We start from the raw sequence: 27387 nt of genomic DNA, 5'->3' as shown, positions 1-27387 counted from the left end.
TGGCTTTTTTCTCCATCCGTAACTTTTTTGCACAGCTTGGCATTGGCATTGAGTAGAATGTAAAAAGAGGCAGAAATTAATAAATAATGCCAATGGGTCTCAAGTTGCAAGATAATTGTCCAAAGGAAGAATCTGACCATTTAGATGACGACTCACTGCCTCTCTCATTTTGCCCCTTATTTGTGAGTATGTGATCATACATACATACCAGCAAGCAAAACAACGCTTAGGTTGAAAGCTTGATCATGGGCAGAAAGAAGAGAACAAGATTCCCAGCATGTTTTTATCAACACTGAGATTATTCATAAAGGTTTATTATTTTAATAAAGTAACACCTTATTTATAAGCTGTAATGCTTACAACTGTAGCTCACGTAGTAGAGTGTTAGGGAATCTTTTATTTAATAGTAAATGCTTTTTTAAAGTATCAAAATTTTTTCTCTATTTTACATCAAACCTATCAATAAAACTTTAAATTCTTTACTTGTAGCTGTAAACAAACCCAAATAGCATCTTTTAGCAAGAGAGAGAGTTAGTTTATGTATTGATTTTAAATTTGGACTTTAGATTTTTTCATTGGTTTGCTTCTATTGACTAGAAACATCTTTTTAATCAGTAGAAACCAAAAGTCTTCTGCCGAGGTTTCAAGGCCTCCATCATTCAATTTCACTCATTTATTCAACCTTGTTTCCCTCCTTTCTCACTGCACACTGGATAGGGAGGCTTGTTCTGGACAGGCAATCCTGGATGTTCTCCTGGTCTGTCTCTTCCACTGTCTGTGCCTTTGCTCATGTTCTTCCCACTACAGGCATGTTCTCCTTTTTTCATATGCTTTTTCAGGGTCTCTCTATTTTCCAGATCTACCTTCTCCTCCAAGAAGCCTTCAGTGGTACATTCCTGATCCCCTCTCTGTGCCCATCGTTGTACCACTCAGATCTTAAGCAGGTCCCAGTTACCAACCTCATCTACTCCTATTCTTCCCCTCACCTTATTCTAGCTCCCCTGGCCTCCAGGCACACTCTTGCTTCAGGGTCTTTGCACATGCTGTTCCCACCATTTGAAAGGCTCTTTCCTCAGCCATCTGCATGCTTACTTCCTTGCTGCTTACAAATATTATCTCAAATATTACCTTTCTTAACCATGCTACTTAACATTGCAACCCCATTCCCAGATTTTCTATTTTCTCTCCTTACTATATTGTTTGCGCCTGACTATTGTGCAGGCAGGATTTTTGTCTGTTAAAGTTACTGCTGTATCCCCAGTGCCTAGAATACTGTATGGCACATAGTAAGCACTCTAAAAACCTGCTGAATACATCGAGTGAATTTACTGAATGTTAACTACAGTTGTCTCTTGGTATCTGTGGGGGATTGTTTCCAGGACCTACCATGGATGTCAAAATCCAAAGATGCTCAAGTCCGTTATATAAAATGGCACCATATTTGCATACAACCTATATACATCCTCCTGTATACCTTAAATCATCTTAAAGATTGTAAGTAATCACTTATAATACCTAATGCAGTGTAAATGCTGTGTAAATAGTTGTTACACCATATTGTTTAGGGAATAATGACAAGAAAAAAGCCTGTACATTTTCAGTGCAGACCCATTTTTTTTTTCCAAATATTTTCAATCTGCAACTGGTTGAATCCACAGACGTAAAACCCATGGAATTCAGAGGGTCAACTGTATATCCTAAGTGCTTCATAAATATAACAAATTAAATGAATTTACTGCAATGTATGTCCTAAATGCTTGATAAGTATTATCTTGTTTAATCCTCACAATACTCTATGACAGAGGTGCCCAACCCCTGAACCATGAACCCAGTACCAGTCCTTGGCCTGTTAGGAACCAGGCTATACATATTTACAGCTGCTCTCTATCACTTGCATTACCACCTGAGCTCTGCCTCGGATCAGCAGCAGTATTAGACTCTCACAGGAGCACAAACCCAACTGTGAACTGCACATGCGAGCGATCTAGGTTGTGCATTCCTTATGAGAATCTAATGCCTGATGATCTGTCACTGCCTCCCGTCATCCCCAGATGATGGAAAACAAGCTCAGGGTTCCCACTGATTCTATGTTATGATAAGTTATATGCATATTTCATTATATATTACAATGGAATAATAGTAGAAATCAAGTGCATAATAAATTTAATGCACTTGAATCATCCCAAAACCATCCACCCGCATCCTGATCTGTGGAAAAACTGTCTTCCACGAAACCGGTCCCTGGTGCCAAAAAGGTTGGGAGTCTCCTGCTCTATGAGAAAGGTTCTATTACTCCCAATTTTGAAGATGGAAAAATGTAACACAGAGTAAACTAACTACAGTTAAGTAACTAGCAAGTGGCAGTGTTGGGAATCAAGTCTTCTAACTTAAAAGGACAATGTCTTTTGCACTTTATATGTCCTTTAATGCTTTATATGTCCTAAATGCTCTTACATACATTCTGTCCTTATCGCAAGAAAAAAAATGAGCAATTACTGAAAAGAGTTAGTTTATTTATAGTATACAATCACTTTCTAAAAAAGAATTTAAGGCAATTAGCTTTAGATGTAATTTTTCTCTTACAACAACAACAACAACAAAAAAAAAAACAGGAGGAGGAGGAGGGAAAGGAGGATAAAAAAAAGAACATCTATATAATAACAATTACTAGCCAACATTAGGTGAAAAAAAGTAGAGAACCCAAGGCTTGGCTCTAGTGTCTTTCTAGGAATTATTAGATAAGAAAAACATCCCGAATTGTCTGGAACATGAAATAAATCTATACTAAGTCTAGGTACTCAAAACTAAGAAGATTACAAAAATATAAATTGCAGGCATCTAGTAAGTCCACAGTCTGTTAGTACTACAGAGCCTGGTCCAGGAGCCATTGTCCATAGGATAGGGTGGGGATGGAGCATGAGTTTTAAGTGGAAACAACAGAACTGATGAAGGCTAACTGAGCTGATACCTATACGATAAACACTGGGGTGGTCATAATAGATGTTTACAGCCAACAGCAGTTCTTACTGGTTGATGCCCCTACTGTTTGGGTTGCTAAATACTTTGGAAATCATCCCTGAAGCCAACATTTTTTAAATGCTTAATATACACTGGACACTATGCTGAAAGCTTCCACAGATTAATTCATATAGTCCTCCAACATCCCTATGAAGTAGAAACACTTATTATCCTCATTTTATGGATGAAAAAAGCTACAAATGACGAACAACGTTCACCAAGTTACACAGCAAAGTAAGCAGTCAAGCTGGACGCACACCAAGGCCTTCTAGCTCCTTAGTCTCTCCCTCAGTCACTACACCCTACTGCCTAACAACCACCAACGGTTTAGCTTTGGCTAAACAGACCATATAATATTTTTAGGAAACCTAAACATATGTGTAAATTTATATTTACCTGAAATACTAAAATCACTATCTTTCTTCTTAACCATTGTTTTCACCCCTTAAGTTATCCCAAGCAAACTCCTTGAAGTTTTGTATTTTCTACCCTAGTATCTCCAGCACAGAGTCTAACATCATAGGAGTCTGATAAATGTTTACAGAGTGAGTGAAAAAGTAAAAGAATGACAAAACTGGCTGTTTATTTTTACATCTCACCTGAAAAATGGTACTTTCCACAGATATAAAGCCCCTTGGCTCTGAGTGTAGGCTTAGACAAATTATGTATTATTAAGTGTAGCCAGCTAAAAAATTATCAGAGGTTAAAATAGTAAAACTAACAAAAAAACAAACAAGCACCATATTAAAGTATATAAAATAAATCTTAATTAGCTTCTTTTCTTTACCATAAAGCAGGAGAGAAATTAAGCCATGGAAGGAAAAGTTTTAATCTACTTAAGTAAATGATCAGTTTAATGTTATAATCTTCTTGATCTTATAAAAATATTACAGATTTTTTTTCAAAGCACAAGGCCTACTAAGTTCAGAAATGCATGTTTATTACTCCTAAACATAGGTATGTATGATTTGGTCATGTTTATTAAAGGAAAATCGCAATTGTATGGTTGGCCTTTATGTTTCAAATATTAACATTTTTATTGATCACAATACATTTTATCTTAACTGAGTGTGTTCCTCTTTAAATGGCAACCTCATAACATGTTTAAACTGTATAAGGATCACTAAATAGAAAATTTAAAAGAAACCTCCAGGATATTTTTCTCAAAATAAAAAGTTCAATCTTTTTCCTCTCATCTGCTTTACTCATATACCTTTTCATATACAGAGTTTTAAATAGCTATATTAAAACATTAGGTTAAAATTCTCCTCTCCTTAAAAGGGGTGATCTTAAACTAACAAAAAAGAGCCTTTTATTGCTTTCTTCCCTCTTCTCATTCTCAGAATAATGTCTGCCTACCAAAGACTAGAATGAGACTTTCATTTTAATTTCAACTGAAGCACATGTCATAGTTGTATTACTACACTACATCAACAGGAAACAAAATTACTCATCCATTCCACTGAGATAGCTAATACTAAAAGACTCAACACATTTTCTCCCTTCTTAAAGGACCTATGTGATAGGATTAGGTTTTGCAAATTCCAAAATACATTTACGGAGTGGGATTTAAAAATGGAATCTCTTTGCCATTCACTTTAGTTTTAAACAGCTTGTTTATCTTCTTCCTGCTAGCACAAAATGCAGTACAGAAATGGAAACCAGATTTCTTTATGCAGTGAATTTCATGTGGTTTCCACATTTCTCCTGGTAGTAGATTCCCAGCAGACATGCATCTAAATAAATTCCTCCATGAGTGATTTTTAAGTCAGATGGCATCTGTAGCATTTTGTGGCACTTTCTAAACACACTCTCAAATGCAACAAAAATGGCCTACACATTGTGGCATTCTTCAATGCAGTTTTAAAGACTTTATTCAGGTAAATAAAGATTACATAATGTAATCTTGGAAGGTGATTTTTAGTGGCCTTGATTTTTACTCAAAAGGAATCCTCTTTCATTGACTCCTTCCATTCGAGAAAATCTCAGATTAATTAATATGTGTTTATTCACCTGATTCCATTTGGGAAACTATTGTAGGGCATATCTAGAAACTACAGGCATGGCCCTGGACCTCAAGGTGCTTCTAATCAAGTTAGAAAGATAAGATATAAATGTCAGAATAAGTGAAACAACAGTTTAAGAAGAATCAGCAGAGCACAAGCAACAAATGAATGAATGAATGAATGAATGAATGAATGAATGAATGAATGAATGAATTAAACAGACAATAAGGTCTATATATGTTACTTGGAAATATTTGGTATGCAATATTCTTTGGAACCTTAGAAAAACTGCTTTTAAATAAAAGTATGATCAATCTGTAACTCTATCCTTCAGATTCCTTCTTTCTCCACCCTTCTGAAGACATTTAATGTTTAAAAAAATCAAAAGCAACTGGCTCATAGAAAAATTATTTTAAAGGCCACATGGAAGTATCAAAGCAATTAGTTTGGGAGCTATTTGTTTTTAAGAATGCATACATAGGGTTTAATTCATCTGATTGAAAATTTATGGAGAAGAAACAAAATTTTATTAAATAACCTAACACATTTTTACCAATAGCTCAATTCCAACTCAATGTTCTAAAAAAGAAACAGGACGAATAGGGACTGGAGAGAAGGGGAATACTCAGTTAGAGAAAGCCTCGTGCTGAACAGAGGAAAGATGGAAAGAAAAGATGAAATAGTGGAAAAGAGGAGGAGGAAAAAGGGCGAAAACTAATAAGCCTGTTTTACTGAATGCTTTCTGATCACTTGACTGATGCATATATTGAAGTATGGGTAATTAACACAAATCACAGTCTTTTGATAAAATAACTAGTTTAATATTCTCTGCTCCTATTCTCTGTAAATGTTCAGGGACAACATAAAAGTCACCAAGGGTAGAAATGGTATTTGCTACAACACCATAACCACTTTCCCTAAGGCACTGCCATGGCATTCTCCAAACTGTTGCCATATAAACTTGTTGCAGAATGTTTTCAAAAGCATCCCAATTTATTTTATCCATATCATCGAATTAGACCTCCCAACCACCTCTGAGGTAGGTATCTTTCTTTATACCATTTGGCAAATGAGAAAATGGCAAAGCTGAACTTGAACCAATCAATTCTAATGCTCCTTCTCTGATATCTCAGTTGAATTCAAAAAAGCAAAGGTTTCATTTAACTTCAAAGAAGTAGAATTTGTTAAAGAAATATGAAGTTTTGAAACTAAATATAACTAATTAAATCTGTACAAACACTAAGTCATCAAACAGTTTCTGCTCTTGGCACTGAAACACTTGGCTTTAGTGTATTCACTGTGAATGTTAATTCAAAACTTTTATTTCACAATCACACAATACACTGGTAAGCAAGTTATCTGACATACTTATGTACATTCTCTTACATAGTTAACAACTGTTTTTAAGATGGCCCTTCTAAACAGTTTCTGTCAGCATGCACATTTACAAAAAACTCACTAAAATTCCTCTATATTGAATGTGAAGGAGACATATACCATGGGAATGGTAGTTTTAAGTGGGGAATTTGATATACTCAGAAATCCTCCCATGTACATACACAGGACAAATGCATTGAAAATGATATAGTATGGGAATGCAACAGAAGTGGCATTCATCTATATTTGTCTGAATCTACAACATGCAATCTAAAACAAAATCAAATTTAATAATAATTTAGAGTTATTATTTAATAATAAAAAGAGTTACAGTTGACATTACCTCAAATCAGATCCCACCCAACCCGCGTAAGAATCACAGGGTAAGCAATACTAATTATTTTATGATCTGAAGACAAAGAAAGAACTAAAATTAAGGTTGATTTATGAAGTTGATAAAGCAAAGTTTACTGGTAAATCAACTCCCAGTAGCTTTCTTGTCCTTTGTCAAAGATTAAAAAGAATGAGGGGCTCAACTTTCCAAAAATTAACCAATTGAATTGTAGTACTGAAAACTTCAAGGTCTGGAATCATTGAAAAAAAAAAGACAAAAGGAAGGGAAGTCCATTATCCTAAAAATGGCTTCACCACTAGCAGAAGGCAATTACTTCTAGAAAATTCGAAAGGATCTTTTCAGCCAGCACAGTGGCTCATGCCTGTAATCCCAACACACTGGGAGGCCAAGATGGGAGGATCCCTTGAGTCCAGGAGTTTGAGATCAGCCTGGGTAACACAGGGAGACTCTGTCTCTACAAAAAAAAATTTAAAAAATAAAAGTAACCAGGCATGGTGGTGCACACCTGTAGTCCCAGCTACTTGGGAGGCTGAGAGATTAGAGTATCACTTGATCCCAGGAGGTCGAGGCTGCAGTGAGCCATTACTGTACCAACGCACTCCAGTCTGAGTGGCAGAATGTTTCAAACAAACAAACAAACAAAGACTCCTTTTACACCACTTATCCTCACTGTTTTTCTCTCTTCAGAAAACTTAAAAAACAAAGAAACAACAATTAGTGCACTTGTCAGTACTAACTTCATGAGACCCTGAAAATGCCTATGGACGCAAGTTGAACTTCAAGCACCTGCCCTAGTAGTTGACACACACACTGGCCAGGAAGCACCTGAGGCCACCCCACATATTCTCAATGGAGTACAAATCCCATAAAGAAAAAATAATGAGTTAATAATCTACTAGTTTTTCAGCAAAACAAGACACTATTTCAAAAGCAATCATAATCCATTCCGGCCAATGAAAACCAAGGCTAGTTTTTTCTTGAAGAACCTGAGGAGAGATGGAAACAAAGTAAATTGTACCAGAGGAAAACATTTTGTCAGAGGACAGAAGACTGGGAGTAAAGTGAGTGTTTCCCAAACAAAAATGAACCAATAGTACACAAAATGTGTGTGTAGTTTTTTAAATGAAGTCAGTGACAGCTCCACTCAAATAGAAATCAATACCCCTACCTTGTTGCATTTGCAAAATTACAAAGGTATTTCTTACCCAATATTTCTATGTTAACCTTTAACTATCACTATGAAGCTCTGACAGGCAAAAGTTAAAAAAATAAAAAAGACTGAAACGTGTATACACGAAAACTAACTTTTAAGATTACAAAAAGCACTGCACATGCCCTAGGCTTAAAATAATATTACTTTAAAAGGGGGAAAGAATTTATTTTGATGTTAATAATTCTAATATAGAGATGATCTGGTTTACTTTAAATATATACACAAATACAGACACATTTATATACATATTTACATGTACTATATACACCTATATATGCTCACATACATTTGTATACAATTGCACATATATCTAGACCTACTTATCAGTCTATCCATCCATATATCTGTAATAAAACCAGATAAACACAAGAGTGAGAAAGGTTATGATGGCTTTTCAACAAGATTTTCCAAAGGGTTATCTTAAGAAGTCAGCTTCCATTACAGTGTTTTTAAAACAATCCTGTTATCATTCCCTCAGAATCAAGCTTTTTTTTCTCTCTCTATTTTCATTTGTTTCATACTCACAACGCATTTACTCATGAGATTATAAAAGCCTTGAGGAAAATAACATACTTTCTTCCTGAACAGTGTTTGCTTTGCTGTGGCTAAGCTTTGGAGACACCAGACCTAGGGGGTCAGTGAGCATAAAGACTGGGTGGCTGGTGCGTCCTGCAGCAGGCTTACCTGCATAAAGCTTAGGTCTGGGCCAGGCCCTGTTCTAAGCTCTTTTCTATTTTAGAGATCAGGAAAACCAGAGGTCAGAAAAGTTAAATAATTTGCCAAGGAAGCATCATAACAAGCTGTGAAGCCAGGATTCAAACCCATGCCAGCTGGCTCCAGAATTCCCACAAGACACTGCCTCCTTGAGCTTCTACTTCCTCATCTGTAACCATGGAGAGATCCTACCTTTCAGAATTGCTGGATTAAATTATATCACATGTGAAAGACACTAGCATGGACCCTGACATAAAATAAGTGCTCAAAAGAAAATACTAACTAAACAAAACAAACCTCTAAATTCAGAAAACAGTGTATGTTATTACCTCTATAGCTTTTGTACTCTCATCCTGAGTGGTAGTGAAGTGGCACTGAATCTGATTCTGTGTGGCAAATGGATATCATTTTTAGTTGATTAATACTAACATAAGTGTTTATAAAGATATGTGGTTAATACCCATTTGCAACCTATAAATAACCTTTCGACATGAACCAATTTATATGCCAAGTATTTTTTTTTTTTTTTGGTATGTAAAAGTAAAGCAAATTTCCATGATGGTGTGAATAGAAGTATTTTAATATGGTCTCGTATGTCCTTAGAAGCTAGAATAAATTCTCTAGAAACTGAACAGAATTGAGAAGGCTAGTTAACATATTTATAATGGACACAACTAAACAGACTTATGTTGGATCAAACCCTTTTAGAAATTCATGTAATCTGGGTTTCCCCTTTTGTATATACCAGTAGATTAAAATCCTAAAATAAAGGCAATGTGCTATGTGTTGCGCAAGTATGCCTATCATTACTTAAAGACGTAGAGTTTCTAAAATGACCTACTGCATAATTGCAGGTATTCTGGGTAAAGCAGAAAGCATCCCTTCACACACATGCATCCTTGTAGCCATTATGCTTAACTTGTATCCCCATCCACAGAAAGAGTACTTTCTCCACCCCTGCAGAAAAAAAAGTAGTTTCTGAGTCCTTATATTATGCACATACAGATATTTTTTCTTTTGAATATCATGCATATTCATGTTTGAGTCACACTAAGGAAATAAAATACTGGTGATGCCAAAAGACATCAGGAGTCAATACTCTAAAATTGTCAGTGACCTGAGGACACCATGTTTCTCTTGTCCAAGGGAACCAGTCCTCGTTCTAAAGTCTGATTGTAACACGGAATTCAACGGAGCTCACAGCACATAGCATTCAGATGATGCTTATCAGCTTTTGAGGGTGGAAGCAGGCAGCAGACTACACTCCTAGTACGCTCTCACTTAAAATCTGCCTGACAAGGCCAGCAACAATTTTCTAATCCCTTTAACTTGCCTTTCCCTAAAGATCTCAAGACAGTGCTTCCAATTTTACCGGAGTCATAAATCATATATTTCCTTTCTTGTGACTGGTATCCAATAGAGCTAGAGTTTTTAAGGTTTGCCTGCGGGACGTATTATGTTACTGAAATATAAAAATGGCTGCTGTGCACGCCAGTGGTTAGTAAAACTCAAAGACGTAACATTAGCTTTCTCAATTGATTTGAGGAAAGAATGTTCATAAAATATATACTGCTTTTGGTTAGGAGCTTATTTCTAAATAAACAGACTCAGCAATGGAAATTTTAGAGACAGGCAAAAACAAAACATGAGTCCGTAAATGTACATTTTAAAATCAAGTCTCTCACAATCTTTGTCTTTTGTAAACTTTCTGAAGATTGTAAACTCAGTTGCATTAAGTTTATAATTTATAGCTTTCTAATTTAACTTCTTTTTCAGTTGTTGAAGGAAAATCTCTTACTCCTCTGAAATATTTCTCCTCTATTTTACAGGCTGATGTTGCATCTCTGCCTAAGAAGGCACTTCACTGCAGTGATTTGAGGGAAGCCATTTGTTTGTGATTCAGGCAAGGGAAGAAAAGTGGAACGCTCTGCTACAACATATCTAGTCCTTTGGGCCCTAACAAAATAGGAAATGCAGGAGATTAGGGGACAGCATTGCCTCCAATTAAAAAAAAAAAAGTGCTAATCCACACAACATAAAGCCAAACTAAGTCGGGCTATCTTCCCTAATTAGCAATGAACGAAGGTCAGCTAGATTTTTATCTTAGCTACAAACGGGGAAGGAGAAAAGGAGAAAGGAAATACTACAACTTGGTTAGATCCTGCTTTTCACACAAGATTGTATGACTGGTAGCTGCACAGGATGCTTCCAGAAGATTAGAAGGCCAAAAATAAGCAAGGAAATATGGTTGGCTCAATGTTTACATTTATTTCAAAAAGAATAGTTCAATCTGGTATGGTAGTTGCAGACACATACATAAATGTTAAAAGCACACTATGTTTTTTATGATTTTTTTAAGAGAGCTGTAATTCTTAAGTTATTATCATGACGAATATTTGACCAGAAACCACATGCATACCACATAGCTCTTTACTCATTCTTTTACAGTTTACTGAATGGCCTACAATCAGCCAGTCAAAAGAAATACAAATATATTTTTCCTGCCTTCAATTAGCTTACATTTTATCTAGGAAAAAAAAAAAGTTCAAATACATAAAATAACAAATAGTACAGGTAACATCTCAGTATAAAACTGTGAAAGCACAGCAGGTAATTAATTGGCATTTTAATAACAGGAAATATAAGCACTATAAGAATTTGGTAGGGGAACAAGTTGTTTCTGTAGGTTGACAATATTCTTCTGAGCACAGGCATTGGTGCTAGAAAAAAACTCTGAGTTCTGCCATTTGTGGACTCTGATGAAGTAATGTTTAAGCTCTCTGAGCTTTAATTTTATCATCAATAGAATGGGGATAATAATAGCTACACTATAGGGTTATCATAAGAAACTAATACATTATACGTGAATGGATTTTGTAATCTGTAAAGAAGCTGTAAAATGACCATTGAGAAGGCAGTCAAAGGAATCATGCCAAACAGTTACCATTAGTTTGGGAAGACAGAAAGGGATAAGAAGTTGGAAGGGATAACGATGATTAATTTTTTTCTTGACATACCTCTCTATTGTTTGAACCTGTGCACTAATCTTGTAACAAAAAAAATTTAAGGCTATATAAATATTAGCTGAAGTACGCATATCTGGATATCACAAAATAATTGTAAACACTAGTAACCCTGCCCCTTTAGAGGTACATAGAAAGAAGCCTCAGTCCTGGTTTCAATTTGAGAATTTCCAAAGTCATAAAAATGTGCCAAGATTGGTAACAATAACTAACTGAAACAGTGTTTCCTTTTCATAACACTTCAAAATAGAGCAAATTTTGTAGTCACCCAAAACCATCTATTGATTCAATAATCACTTTGGTCAACAACTTTTGAAATAAGCAAATTAAATAACTTTAGTTCCTCAAAGTCAAGTATTTGTCATGTCCAACTTTGCTTTCTAGGGCCCAATACATTTTGGGTATTCAAGTGATAACTTTACAGACAGAAGAAAAGTTATTAAGGCATTTCCAAATCAATGCCAAGGACTTTTCAGAGCAGAATGACCAACTTTTTAAACAGAACTTGGTCACAGATGTGTATTCCTAACGTTTTATGTAAGTGTGAGCTTTTTGAGGGCAGGAGTCAGATCTTAATCTCTGTATGCCCAGTCCCTGGTATTGTGACTAGCAGGTGAGTAGGTAAGAATAAATATTTGTTGAACTATTTGGAGGCAAGAGCACCCTCAAACACTTCAGTTAACTGGAAACTCAAGGAGATGGACATATATTCTAAGGGGAACTCAATTTCTATAGCTGTCTCTGGAGAAAATTCCTTAAAATGTTTAGAAAGTCATAAAGATAAGTATAAAGTTAAGTCCTTTGATTGAAATATCATAAGATTCCTATTTGGTGTAGGTAGTAGAACCATTTGAGGGCATATAGATGTATGGACTAAGGTGAAATCATGGTGCAATCTGATCAGAACCCCTTTTGTTTGCCTTGACAAAAATTTCCAAGGCATGTCTTATGTCTAAATGGAAGTGGGCGGAAGAAAGGCTTTCACTTTCTGTGGCAGAAGGAGGCCTACTCCTGGAATGCTGGCTGACTCCTGGCTCAGTGGTTTATGGTTCCTCTATGAAGACTTCATGTGAGTAAACACACAGATACTTTAAAAAATAAAATGGAGTTGGTATCCACATGTAATACAACTATTAGATTGTATTTAGTCACACTTACATCATTTCCAGTAATATGCAAGCAGTGACAGGGAAAAAAGGGAGGTGAGTCTTACAGGGCTTGTGCAAGCACTATTGAACAGGCCCTAAACACACAAGTATGGAAGTAAAAGTACGGTGATGTAAAGTTATTCCTCTGACTCCTATTGATGATATAAATATTTCTATGAATGGTATACCCAGTGCTAATCTCTGTTCCAGTCTAAGATGCCAGATCATTCATGTTTATCTTATTTAATCTTCCTCACAAAATAACAAGGGTTTATCATAACTTTTGAACTCTTTAGTAGTGTGCTATTTAATGATTCAAAAGAGGTCATTTTATGAAAAGCAAATGCTTTAGGACAGTACTCACTTGAAGCTTTTTGAAATATACAATGCAGCATATAAAAAAGTGATATATTTTTCTACTTCTAAAAAGCATTTCAGAAGGCCAGTGGAAATGAACTGCTTTGGCTGTACTTCCTTAAAGGATGCTAAGTTTCTTAGTTTGGTTAGTCAAATTAAATTTGGAAGCTACCTAGAAATTTTCTCACATTTTGATCTTTAGAAGGGCAATTAATCAAGCTCTTGTTTGAGGTGACTCTAGCTTTGATCAGAATCCTACGGAGGGAAAGTGAGAGAACTACATATTCAGAATATTCAGCAGTATATATAATCGAAAACAGCCACAACACGGAAAGAAAAGTAGATGCCAGTGGGCTGATATCTTATAACCTTTGGTCAAGCGGTACTTGGCAAATTTCAACAGATTTAGTTAATCAGAGATAAAACTAAGCCACAGAATACCATGAAAACAAAACAAAAGTATCAAAACAGAATCAGGAATTAACAGTGAAAAACAATGCTATACCTAACGGCATGGATCTACCAGAGGCGATTTGTTAGACCTCAGTCGTTATTTCGTAGTGGATGCTTCAAATAAAAACTTTAACGTTTCTTTAGGTCAAACTATAGCACAGCATTCAGAGAGCCAGCCAAAATAGCTGAGGGAAACTAGGAAGGCCACATGTGGAACTAATTACTCATGTAGAGGCCATGACAAAGAACATTTCTCCAGACTTTTCATGGGGGCTTCACTTTCAGGAAGTTGCTATAATTACTGTTCAAGTCTAGAGCAGCCTGCAAGCTGCTGACAGATCCAACAGACAGGAGAAGGAGGGAGAGAGAGAAGGAGTGAAAGAGAGGAGGGAGAGAGAGAGAGGGATGGGGGAGGGAGGGAGAGGGAGGGGGGAGCGAGAGAGAGGAAGAGAGACGGGGTGGGGGGGGGAGAGAGAGAGAGAGAAAGAGAGAGAGAGAGAAACTTATCTGCCCTTTTTGATGAGTGAAATACCAGAAAACAAAGTGCCACAGGAAAGCTCAAAAAGGTTTCCAAATGAGCTCTGCCTTCCAGTGTTCAACTTTCTGTTTACTACTTTATCTACCCTCTATCTTCAAATTACTTCTCTAGCCTGGGTCAGACAGTAAATTTGTACTTCTACACTAACTCACTTTCAGTTGGCCACAGCCGAACTGTACATCTTGACTCTTTTTTTTTTTTTTTTTTTTTTTTTTTACAGCTTTTCCATACTGGGGCCCACTTCCTGCCCAGTTGAGGAAAAAAATCTGGCCTGAAGATGAAATGACTGCTTAACGTTACACTAAAACATCTGGTACCATTTTATGCACAGACCCATGTCTGAGAGCAGGCGATTCTAGCGGTCTCTCCAGCGGCACAGCGCATACCCAAACCTCCCCAGGGTGACATCATCCCATATATGGACTCTCCAGCCCAGCCCTCCCCCTTTTCCTGGTCCTAAATTCATTGCCAGTTCCCCAGTCTGCAGCAAATGTGCCACGTCAAGACTGGAAATCACAGCCCTTGAGTGTGTCTCAGTCAGCGCAGCAGAATTCAGGGGGGAAAGCTGAATGCAACCCCTGGTGCAGGAAGGGAGGCTTTTCCTGAGGACCGGGAGAGGATTTTAAGTACATGGAAGGAAGCTTCTGGAGATCCTGCTCCGTCGCCCCAGTGTTCAGACTACCTGTTCAGGACAATGCCGTTGTACAGTAGTCTGCACATTGGTTAGACTGGGCAAGGGAGAGCAACGCCATGGACTGCTGGGGACAAAATGGGCTGTTTCCAAGGAGAAGACATTTGTTTGCTCCTTTTTTGAATCTCATATCCAGTGTTTTTCTTCACAGGTTTTGCACACTAGGGACCAAGAAGCCCTCGGGGACACTGCTGAGAAAAGACTGCCGAGGGGAAGACCAGCGGGTAAGGCCTTCTTGACCGCTCACCTGGTGTGTGACCAAGGGAACCTAGGTGGGGAGCCCATGATTTGTGTTAACATGCAAGGCAAACAGAGGTACATGTGTGATGGGGAGAGGTGTGTTTAATTTTAAAAGAGCAAAAGTGTGTGGTATAGAGCGATTCACTGTTTTTTGTGTGTTTTTTTTTTTTTTTCTGAAGATTGATAATTTGAGTGTTTTCTTAAGTGTAAAGGTTTTCCCACTTCAAAATGAAATATGAAAAAACTCACTCCAGACACTTAAGAATAGTTTAATGAGGCTACTTCTGAATTGTTTAATAATAATTCAGAGATTTAAAAACGTATGTGGATGAAGGCTGTATGTATAACTTTTAACATCCCAGGACTGAAGTCATTTTTCCCAAAGTAAAGAATATTTGCTGGTTTTTAAATGCTATATGGATAATGCTTTTCTGAAGATTTCCTTCTATAATATAAACACCAGGAATAATAGTACCTAACAATAAAAGAAGAACCTGCCAAGTCTTGCCTACCAGACAATGCAGATGGGATTTGCCCAGAGAAGAACGCCAATCCACCACTTATTGAGTCAGCAATTGAATAAATCAGGGAATAAAAATCTCTATCTTCAGATACCCCTGTAAATATCTCTTTCGCTTTTTTTTTTTTTTTAATCAAAGAGTGATTGATAATTGCTGCTCAGCTGACCCATCTTGCCTATAGCTTACAATGTTTCCACTTCTCCGAGCATTTAAAATGATAAGGCACTTTGTCTAGAAACCCACTGATAAAAAAGGAATTTGTAAACGAAGGCAGAAGTTTTCTTTGGTCAGTTTCCAGCTGTCCTGGAGGTGAAGGAGGGTGGGAGAGGGGGAGGAAGGTGGGAGGGAAGAAAACCCTCAAGCTGAATGAAATCCTAATAGAGAAAATAATAGAGCAAGTCTGGATTGCAATGTGATCTGTGCTGAACTTTAGAGGTGGGTCCCTTAAAGAAAGTTCTGGAAAAATGTTATTGCCTCATCACTAATTTTCTTAACCCCCCTTTAGTTCAATTCCCAAACAATTCTATATAATGAAAACATCTTTTCTGCAGGGTTTGTGAAAAATAAATGTAATCTCTTTTGTCCTTTAAAGTTACAGTGGTTCCTGAACAAATTCTTTTCTAAGTTATACATTTTGCAACAATTCAAAAATTGACTCAAGTTCTCGTTAGCAAAATATTTTATTATAAAAGGTTCCCTAAGTTTTCTTTTGTCAAAACAACTTACTTTAAAAATTACCCTTCTGATCACCCCAAAATGTGTATAAAGAAAACATAAGTATTCTTATATATTCATGATTATTAGTTAAAATATACACAGCAAGGAGAAATTTAGCTACTTTCACTTAGATGATAAAGTCATCCTTTCATTTTCTATTGTGACTTGGAGAGTTCCATATTAACTATTTTTAGCAGAAAAAATGAGATGTTAAAAATCTATATAGTTTCTTTTACATAAGAAAACTAAAAAAAAGTAACTTTTAGAGGAGCTCATTTTTTCAAGAAATATATTTTTTCTAATTGATACAATTACTGAAGAAGAACAGCTAACAAGGTACTTTGGTAATGTTTAAGTTTTCTCAAATTTTCTGGGTTTTTGTTTTTTTGCTTTTTTTTTTTACTCTAGAAATGATTACACTTCATAATTTGCTTTCATTTAATGTATATTTAATTTCAATTTCTTTCTTCATGTTAAATGATCTTTTTGTTTCAAAGAAATGAATCCCTACGGGTCCCTCACCTATTTTCTCCCTCAGGATGACTTTCGGTCTGGAGATAGAAGGGACATAAGGGTGCTCCTGGCATAAGTACAGGAGGAGAAATAAAAGAATTACTTTGTAAAAGGATAACCAAGGAGTTCCTGCACGTGCTTGATGTGGCTCTAGCGACTTATTTTTGAGGCAAACTTTTAACAAATGAAAAGGAATAGTACTTATTTTTCAATTATATGGGCTAAATTAAAGATCAAAAGTAAAAGCTCATTTTACAAAGCTCTGCTGAATGAAGGCAGGATTGTAGTTTGTGCGCTGGTACACATGCCCACATTTATATACATTATAGCCGTATCTATATCCAGGTAAATTAGAAAAATGTTTAATTTTATTTTCATATTACTTTATAAGGAGATATACAAATATTCTAGGGATCATGGAATCTATTCCTGAGGAAAGTAACCAACAGTGAGCATCTTCAACTAAAACTACCCCTGGATGTAATGGTAAGTGTAAGTATTAAAATTAAACATTATACATGGTCATGAAGAGAAATTGTTTCAGGGTCTGTCCAAACTACATTTCATAGAAATTTCATAATTATTTTTCATTTTAGCATGTGGACGACTGATAAACTGGATTAGGTACTGGGTTAAAAGGACTTTTCCGCCATCTAAGAGAAAGGAAGCTGAGAGCCTTAGCTTCAACACCATAATGTCTTAATTGGAAAAGGATCAATCAAAAACGGTGCACTTCAATTTTCAAACCCATTTTTCTTTTAGGCCACAGATCTCAAAATCAAAGAAAGATTGTTTACTATAGGACAAAGTTTCACGCTGGTCACTTTCCTGTAGTCAGTCAATAGGCTTAATATCCTTCCTGCTTGGCATTGAGGCTTTCAGCCCAGATAATATGTTTATGTTTGTAAAAGACCAAAATATACTATCTACCCCCACCTCTTGCCTACAGACCACCCAAGAATTTCACTCTGTGGGAAATAGTTTAGGCATAAAAATCCCAATGAAAGAATTCTTCCCACTTTTTTGGTTGAAGTCTTAAGCTGTTATAAGATATAAAAAGTACAACTTGGTAATGTAAAAAAAAAATTCACTCATCCACAAGCGTCCATGCTCGCTAAAGAGACGCCAAGCTTTCACTTACTCTATAAGGGATCCGCTCTTTATAAACAATGCACTTTACCCTGCTCTAAGGAGAATAGCCCACCCATCACAATAACGTCAAAATAATAACTAAGAGACCATCACTCAGAAATCCTGGCTTAAAATAACTGGAAGGTCAGACTTTAACCTAAGACAGGAAATTCCTGAGTTAAGATAGAAACTTTCTTAATTCAAATCCCTTTTTACTTTCATGTTCTGTAAATTAAGTAGATATAAATATTTACCCATTTTCAAAGGTCTCTTATGAATAATTTTTATCAGTTTTAATAGATAGAGATACCGAAGTAAATTAGGAAAATAATTAAATCTTCATTTTGAATTTTTTGACTTAGCGTGACAGCCAGTTTCCTGGAGTTGCTTTGGTTTAATTTTACTACAAAAGACTTAGAGGATAATTCTTTTCTTACATTTTTTTCCTTAAGAAATAAAAGACAAAAAGAAAACAAGGTATAATAACCATGCTAAAAATTACATAGTATGATAATAATACAAATAGCTCTTTTATATTTTAGCTAGTATTTTAAGTAATAATAAACTAATATCCAACCTATAATTTGGGAGATTAAAAAAAAGTCAATATGGTTTTCAGTCTTTCATCTTTTTAACAAGTTTAGGGGGAGGTTCAATATAACTATGAAGTGTGCATATGTCACATACTTACTGTAAGTGTGTTTTAAAAATCTATCAGAAACATAAAGTGTCCAAAAGCCTTATGAGTAGAACAATCATTTTCAGCGAGATTTTTTTTCCCCCTGAAAAACTGTTGTGGTTTTTCTGGATCAAAAAATTTTTTTATATCTTGCCTTAATAAAACTGTTTTATATTAAAGCATAACATACAAACTCACAAATATTTCTTTTTATTTTTTCAGGTTGCATGCATCATTCCTTTAATTGAGCAGAGTTAACTGGATCAAATTATTTATGGGAGAGAGAGGAAAAGTTATAAAGAATTTTATTAATTTTTAATTTCCACCACTATACTCTTTGTAAGTGAATCACTCTATAATTACTTTCTGTTGCACTGAATGCAGCAACAGTAACACAATAGTATTTTAAGGCACTGGTGTTTGGCATACTCTAACCTTGTAGCTATTTAAATAACAGACAAGTTTACTCATGTTTATTATTCTGTCAAGCAAAAAAAAAGTTCCTTTACTCGGAAGCGATGGCCAGAAACAGAATCAGAAATTTATTTTCTTGAAATTACATAAGTACACAGAAAATGGCACTTAACAGCTTTTGTTAAAACATTACCTTATCTAATCACTGCATAAAAGTCCAGATTTGTAGAAAATTGTCATTTTCTCAGCATCTAAAAACTATTTTGCATTCCATTAAGTTTCTATTTGCTATTTTCTCAGAAGTTTACAATTAAAGATAAATCACAAACTATTTGTTTTTCTTAAAGTTATTTGAGAAAATGTCTAATTATACAATCCTTGGACAATACTGTGTTTTTTGGTGCTGTGTTTTTTAAGAAGTCCTACTTACTGGAATTTTGGACTATTTGGATATTTTTGTTTTTAAAAGGGGAGGGGAATTTGCTTAATACTTCTACAAATGTGAATTGATAATTGATATTAAAATAGAATTATTCTCGACTCACCAGAATTAAATTTTATATCTGCATATTTAACACTATTAGCTCTTATATAAATTATAAGAAAATTTTTCAAAGGATCTGGTTTTAATTTTTTGGATATGAAATGAATTTGCCTTTTCTGCCTTTTCTTAAGGTACTATTTTGCAACTATGTTGCACTAAGTATATCCAAAACACATTCTGAGCATCACTGTGAGTAACAACCTTCCAGTTTATACCCTTTTGATTCACAGCATGTCCCTGTAGTTAATTAAGAGGTGGATAACTTAAGCTCACAACTGCCTTTAATTTGATTTCACATCCACACTTAGAAACTTTGCATTTAAAAGGAAAATGAGACATTTAAATTGGTTCCTGTTGTTTAACATATAATTGGTAAAAACATATTCCCTTGTAAAATCCTATTATCAAAGCATCAGATACCAAAGTCAGCAGCTTGGGTTGCCAAATACATTAGGCTCATTATTTTGAAAAGGGCTGCTGTTTCCATGTAAATGATAATTTTCTTTTTCATGGGCCAGGTTATTGTACTTATCTACTAAAAGAAACATGTATAAACATAGTTTTTATCTTTAACTTCAGTATTAAAATATGCAGTTTTTTGCAAAGAGGAAAAACATCTGGTTCAATTACTCTGAACTCTGACTACATGTGGGCCAGTACTAATATGAATTGGATTTAAGAATAAACCTTGTGTTTAATCTCTTTTTTTCCTAAAATTTTAATGTGAGTTTTCTGTTATGCAAATTATCCATGTTAGCACATTTGGAACAAATGTATAAATGTACTTTCTGAATAAAGTCAAAAGTCTAACATGTTTTTAGTTCCATAATGTTTTAATGTTTAATTATATTGTGTATTTTTCTCCCTTTCCCCTTACTCTCCAAAATCACCAAATCTGGAAAACAGGCTGATTGTATCTGTCTATGAGCAAAGGAAACCTGAAGGAACCAAGGGCCTGGCTGGACAGAGTTGTCATGTGTCTGCCTGTCTACACTTGCTGTGCAGAACATCCGCTCACCTGTACAGCAGGCACAGACAGGCAGTCACATGACAACCCAGCCTGAATGACAACCAGCCATTGAAAGAAAGCAGCCCTCACACCATAGCATCTACACCAAGAGCTACAACCAAAATGAGGGGCTTGGGGCCTGGGGCTTTAATCTGTTGGTTTAATACTTAATTCATGTATTATTTTATTTTGATTCAAGTATTAAAACCCACCAAAAGTAAAGTGAGTGGTGCCTATGAAATATAATAAAACCCATTTCTGAAAATGTTCCTGTGCATTCTATAGTTCTCTTTTCCTAATTGTTGTCAGTAAATCACTATCCTTGACATTTATTGTACACAGCTTTGCAGCACCCTACATCAATATAGAAACTCAATATAACAAAACAATATAACGTCAGTCTGATGCTTGACAAAGAAAAAATTATTCTAAGAATTGTCGTCCATAAACTAAATATGGTTTTCTATGTCATGATTTATTTTTAAGGGGATAGGGTGGAAAGACAGATGAAAAGGGAGGAAAAGAGTACTCCAAAGGATCCACTACTTTGAGTTACCTCTGCCAGTCTGGGTCTGGGCAAAACACAGTGAAAAGACTACTATTTCCAACATAATGTTCAACTATATTAAAATAGTAGCTTCTCCTCTTTTGACACATGGAAAGTTGAAACTTTGATACTTCCACGCATCACGGTATACATAAATTTATGACTGCGTCACTCTTTAATTAAGAAGGCGCTTATGCTACAGATGCTACAGTTTTAGGAGTAGAATTTACAAGGCCAACACACTCACTTGCAACCTATGCTTACATCACTATAAACTTTTAAGATCTTGAGATGTTCAGGCAATTCATTTATCTTTAGAAGCATAAGGAAAGTGGTTAATGCACTTGAAATGTATATTTTGCCACATCTTTTCAGAAAATATCCAAACTTCAGTTTATGCACTGTTGACTGGAGTGAAATGATAAGGGATAGCTTTTGTCTATGAATATCTTAAATACTTAAGGGTAAAAGGTGGGAAGATGGATAAAATTAGAAATGTGTCAACTTTTATTTAGTTCATTAACATGTTTTAGCTTCAGTATTTAAAATTAATTTTCATCTTTCTTAGATTCTGGTCAAGCTTAAAAAAATGTAACACAAGGGTACTCAAAATCGTTTCTTCACATTTAATTATTAAACACTTTATGTATATATTCTGAACTAAATCAAACTATTTTTCATTCAGCTATTTTAGTTTTAAAATGAAGGTCTGTCTTAAGGCTAAGAGCCCAGTGAGTTTCAAATTTTCTGACAATGATATTTTAACCGAACCTGACATTATAGTTTTTTTAATTAAAAAACTGAATGATGGGGCAAAACTACAAAGCAAAAATATGATCAAAGTTAAATTTCTCTCATTTAAACAATCTTGTCTTATGGCAATATGTCATCTGCTAAAATTCATCTCTGCTTCTGCAAGATACATTGCGTGATGCAGATTTTTACGTTAAATAAAAGTTCCATTACTAGCAAATAAAGTCCTAAACAATACTCACAAAATGTAGAACATAAACAGGAAGACAATATAAAAATGACTCACAGAATATCGACATCGTTCTACCCAATCTTAAATGCCTTGTACAACCTGTTGCAAACGCTGCGTATGAGAGTTCACGTATGGAATTATTCTACTGGACCCTGCCAGGCAGTCTCAGGAGAGTGCGTGATAGCTCCCAGAATGAGACAATGACCTGGCCAGAACATTAAGGAGACTACACCCGGCCTTCAGACTCCAAAGGGAAAGCTAGGACGACAGCAGAGTCATCCTAAAGGGAGACTCTCCAGGATAACATTTTCAACATGTTTCCTTAAAACATAAAGTTAACACCTTTTTTGTTAAATATTTTTTACTCAATTTTCAAAAAATGCTTGAAAGAATGTTTTGTACGTATTTTAAAGTCATTAAATGAGGCACATTTAAAAATTTTCTCTTCTGGGAAAGGGTAATATAAGGGATAATATTGCTCTTCCAGGATAAACTTTTGAGTAGGACAAATAATGCATATAGGGGAGTGGGTTTGAATCTAAATTCATTTTTAATAAATTTGGAATAGGATTTGCCATGACGGTTTATTGAATAAGTAGTCTTTTTTCAAAATTATAAATCTTTAGATAATGCTAGAACATGGAAATATTTGTATGAATAATTCTATATTAAAAAGAATAACATCACATAGTTTATGCACGTAAAAAAATACACAACTATGATCATGCAGAATTTTAAGTAATATAAGTGGATTAAAGTTCAATATTTACTGGGACTTTTGTGAAAATATCTAAGTTTTGGCTAACTAAACAACTTAACGAAGGAGTGTGAACCGTGTTCACAGGATCGACGCTGACCTTCACCACAGGGAGTGTGCAGATCTGGTAGGAAATATGCACAATCTTAAGAGTATAAGTGAAACTAGAAAGAGAGCTGAATATTTCTATAACTTCTTGGTCTCACAACTTTGGTCATCCAGGGATATAACTGTCATTTTGTTTCCTATTTCTGAAATTACATTTGTCATTTGTTATTGTTACAAAATAAAAACAATGCTAAGTAAATATCCCTATAAGGGAATTATATAATCTCCTTATCAAGTTATCCAAACACTTCAACCCACAAAAATGAGGCCTGTAATTTCTTAAGAGTCCAAAGAATGTCCTTATTTCAATGCAGATGTTGGGTTTTCCTCACTAGTATAAGGTTAGTAGATTTCCACTGGAAACGCCTATGTTGCATTCTGCTTGCCTAGGAGTAGCTCATTATGATTTAAATCTTTACACACTGTGCTATAGAAATAGAATAAATATTGACAAAGTGTTTTTATTATACATAAATTAAGAGTCCCCTTTCTTCAGAGATTTGAATTATCTCTTAAAATTTATACATTTATGTATTTTTAAAACAAAGTTCTCATTGGTTTTAAGAAAAAATAAGCTCTTTTCTCCTTGACTCAGAGTCTCCCATTCTCCTAAAATTCACATTTTAGATATAAGTTAAAGAAAAGCCATCATTTTTTTCAAGTCTGATTTTAAAGCATTAATGTAAAATTATCTAGATTAAAAATCTATTTCAAAAAACTTTTGAAATGATAGTTTCTGTTTTATTCTCACATCTTGCTTTTTACTAAATCCCTCTCCAAAACTGTACAACATATATGGGCAATGTATGAAAACAACATTGGGAAATTAATTTTCTGTTTAAATGATTTTCAATCCAGGAAGTCACATTTATATAGTCAGAGGATAAAAAACAAGCAAACAACAACAACAACAAAAACCAAAACAAAAAACCACTAACCTTCAATGATGAAAATTAACAAAATTTAAGACAATTTAAGGCAATCTACCTTTAATGGTAATTTTATGCTGTAATTCAATAATTTGACACTTGATATGCCAGGATGTGATTAATTATTATGCTGCATTTATTCATTCATTTGCTCAATGACACCTTTATTCAATCAATATTTAGTTAGTGCCTCCTATCAGTGCTGTGTTCCCTGGTGGTAGAACAGGGAACAAACAATGGCTCCTGGTCTCAAGAGGCTTACAGTTTGCTGCAACTCTTAGCATGTGTGATGAGGTGTTCATGTCAATTTTCACCTTCCAAAAACATCTCTTAAATCCATTCATTTTTATCAAATTCCAACAACTCACCCCAGCCCAAGCTACCATTATCTATGCAGACCACAATAGATGTAGAAAGCGATAGCTTTCTAGTAACTCTCCAGTCCAGTTTTGCCCTCTTCCAATCCATTCTCCACAAGGCAACCAAAGGAATCAGTAAATAATTCAAATCTTATTGTGTGACTCTCCAGCTTAAAAACTTCAAAGACTTCTCATAATTCTTAATATCAAAATCCTCATCTTTAGAGTATCTTTCTCTTTTTGTTCCAGTCACACTGGACTTAATTACACTCCTTAAATTCATCAGGCTCAATCCTGCCTCAGAACATTAACACAAACCTTCTCTGACCACCCAATGTAAAGTACCCCCTACCTGTGTCCTCTATCCCAGACACTCTACGTCAACTCATCACTGGCTTTATTTTCTTCCTAGCCTGTAATCAGTATCTGATAGGTTTTCCTATTCATTTGTATGTTTGTTTTATTGGGAAAGAGCCTTCATAAGAATAGGTACCATGAATTCCTTGCTAATCATTTTATCCTTAGTGATTAGGACACTGCCTGGTACATAACAAGTGTTCAGAAAGTAATTGTTGGGAAATGTTCAGATGATTAAGAGCATAGCACTGACACTTAGCACATAGCTAAGTTACTCATTCTCTTTGAGCCTCAATTCTTCATCTCTAAAATGGCGAATGTAAATAATGTGGTCAGTGAACTATAAATACTCAATAACTGTTAGTCATTATGGTGATGATCCTCCTCATTAAGATCACTGAGTTTGAATTGTAGTTGCAAGTAGCATTCCCCCTACTCATTACACTTGCTTAAGTCATGAAGGCCAGCTTTAGTCTCAGTGATTATCTTAATGATGAGAACTTCCTATCTTGTTTCTTGAGGAAAAAGAAACAGAAGCTAGTGACTCAATCATAGCTGTGTGTAGCCCATAAATTTGCTACCTTGAACTTGAGTGCTCTGCACCCTCACCACCAGCTACTTGCCTGGACCATGGTCAGAGTTTCCAATCTGGTCTCCCTTCTTCCATGCTAGCCATCCCCACTCCCTCCATACATCCACCCCATCCCACTTATTATGCACAATCCAGCAGCCAGGGTAATCCTTCTAAACCATCAATCCAATCATGTCACAACCTGTTGGAACACTCCAGTCATTTTCAATTATCCTTGTAATAAAATCCAAATCAGTGGGTAGGGACTGATAAGGTCCCCATCCACTGGTACCTCTGATTTTATCTCCTGCCTTTATCCCCCACTGTTCCTATGTTACAGCCACAGACTTCCTGCTGGATCCCATCTCCAGGGTTTTTATACTTACTGTTCCCTCTACCTGGAATATTCTTCAGCAAAATCTTCTGCACAGCGCATCATCTCAGTCTCTGCTCAAGTGGTACTTCCTTCCAATCACCCAAACCTAAAGACCCCTCCCCTATCACTTTCTAACTCAATGCCCCATTTTATTTTCTTCAGAGCATTTACTAACTGATATTGTATTACTATTCTACTTGCTTGTTAGCTCCATAGAGCAGTAACTTTGTCATTTTCTCTTTCTTAAAATGATCTAAATGGATAAAACTATTCTTTCCTAGAGTTTTTTCATCTAAATAATTCCATTTCAAGGATCATTTCCACTCTCCCCTGACCCCAACTACCTTCCACACTATACCCTGGTTATACACAGCACACAGAGTGCAACTGTTCATGGCACTTGGTTAATATTATAAGTGTGCATATTTATTTTCCATTTGTTGTAATCAAGTACTCATGAGGAAGCTACAAGGGCAGTGATTTTGTAAAGAATTATCCTGAGTCTGGAGGAGAGGAGATGAGCCAATAACCATGAGCTCACCAGGCCTTCAAAGCTTCTTCCTTCCCTACAGGGAGCATCCTATACCTTCCAATGGACTTATTTTCAGGACTCACACAGCCAGACTAATGCCACACTCCAACAGCAGTAGCTACTCCAGAGTCTTCAGTGTCTCTGCTGCTAACACCCAGGAACATGTCAACAATGAGATGCCTGGAATTCATCTTCGTAAGTCCTCTGTGGGATGAGGTTGCCTTGGACAACTCCAGGCATCTCTGGGATTCTTGCCTTTATTTGTGGTTGAAAGCATAGGCTCTGGAGCTCAACAGCCTGGGTTCAAATTTCTGCTTTGCCACCAACTAGCTGTGTGATTTTGGTAAGTTTGTTATCCTCACCAAGACTAAATGTTCCGCAATAAGGAAAATAGTCCTGTAAAAAAGACTTTTTTTAAAAAAAAAGTTTTGTTTTATTTGTAGTTTTCTCATCAACAATAGGAATAGTAGTAGTTAAGGCTGAATATGGTTAAATGAGTTAATTAATACATATAAAACACTAGCCATCATTATTATGATTCCTTAGTAAAATATTTTCTGTGGCCTTGTATAACTGAGAAAGGTCCCAAGGTTTACATGTATTTAAATGCACATAAATTATGATCTAAATCCTTGGAGAGAAAATATATCTAATAGAAGGTACCTTATTACAACTGAACAGCAAAGAAGATCATCTATTTAGTGATTTTTACATCTAGAGGAGTGTCTCTGAGCTCCTCAAGCTATGTTAAAACTAGAGCTTCCCACAGAATGACAGAGATAGCTGAGCAGCCAGCACAGGAAAGAAACCATTGCTAACCCTCATACTATCACAATGACCAAATCTACTTTTGACTTTGGTCAATGACATAAAAATTTAAATACAAGCTCTTAAATAGTATTTTGTTTGGACATTTCTATAGGATTTCATTTCCCTTACTGCAGAAAGTTTAGGGGCAATCAACCAATCATCCAATATTTTTCAACACACTATTACACACAGAGCTCTCGAGAAATGAAAAGTACTATATAAGACATGAAACTTTTCCTCCAAGGAATGACAAAGGCACCCTGTAATGCTTTCAAAAGATGTCAGGCCAAGATAGGAAAAACCTTTAACTTTGAAACACATGCCCTTCATGGCCACATGTAATTCAGAATCTCACCTGTACATTGTTTTGCTATCATGAGTATCCTCATCTAATG

At 35.5% G+C, this 27387-nt stretch overlaps 1 protein-coding gene and 1 long non-coding RNA gene across 4 annotated transcripts in view; one reads left to right on the top strand and one right to left on the bottom strand.

The window, feature by feature from the left end:
* The window catches only part of DNM3 (dynamin 3), a 566202-nt gene that overhangs the window by 251967 nt on the left and 286848 nt on the right, over positions 1–27387 (bottom strand). The gene's annotated exons all lie outside the window — the stretch shown is intronic.
* LOC111539338 lies at positions 14647–22604 on the top strand. Its single transcript, XR_002730641.2, has 4 exons — positions 14647–14828; positions 15045–15117; positions 17296–17376; positions 18917–22604. It is a non-coding gene; the product is annotated as an uncharacterized LOC111539338 (long non-coding RNA).

Source organism: Piliocolobus tephrosceles, chromosome 1 (assembly GCF_002776525.5).
Source record: "Piliocolobus tephrosceles isolate RC106 chromosome 1, ASM277652v3, whole genome shotgun sequence".
Classification (NCBI taxonomy): Eukaryota; Metazoa; Chordata; class Mammalia; order Primates; family Cercopithecidae; genus Piliocolobus; species Piliocolobus tephrosceles.
The sequence above is the reverse complement of the archived record's forward strand: the minus strand, read 5'-3'. Positions and strand labels throughout refer to the sequence as shown.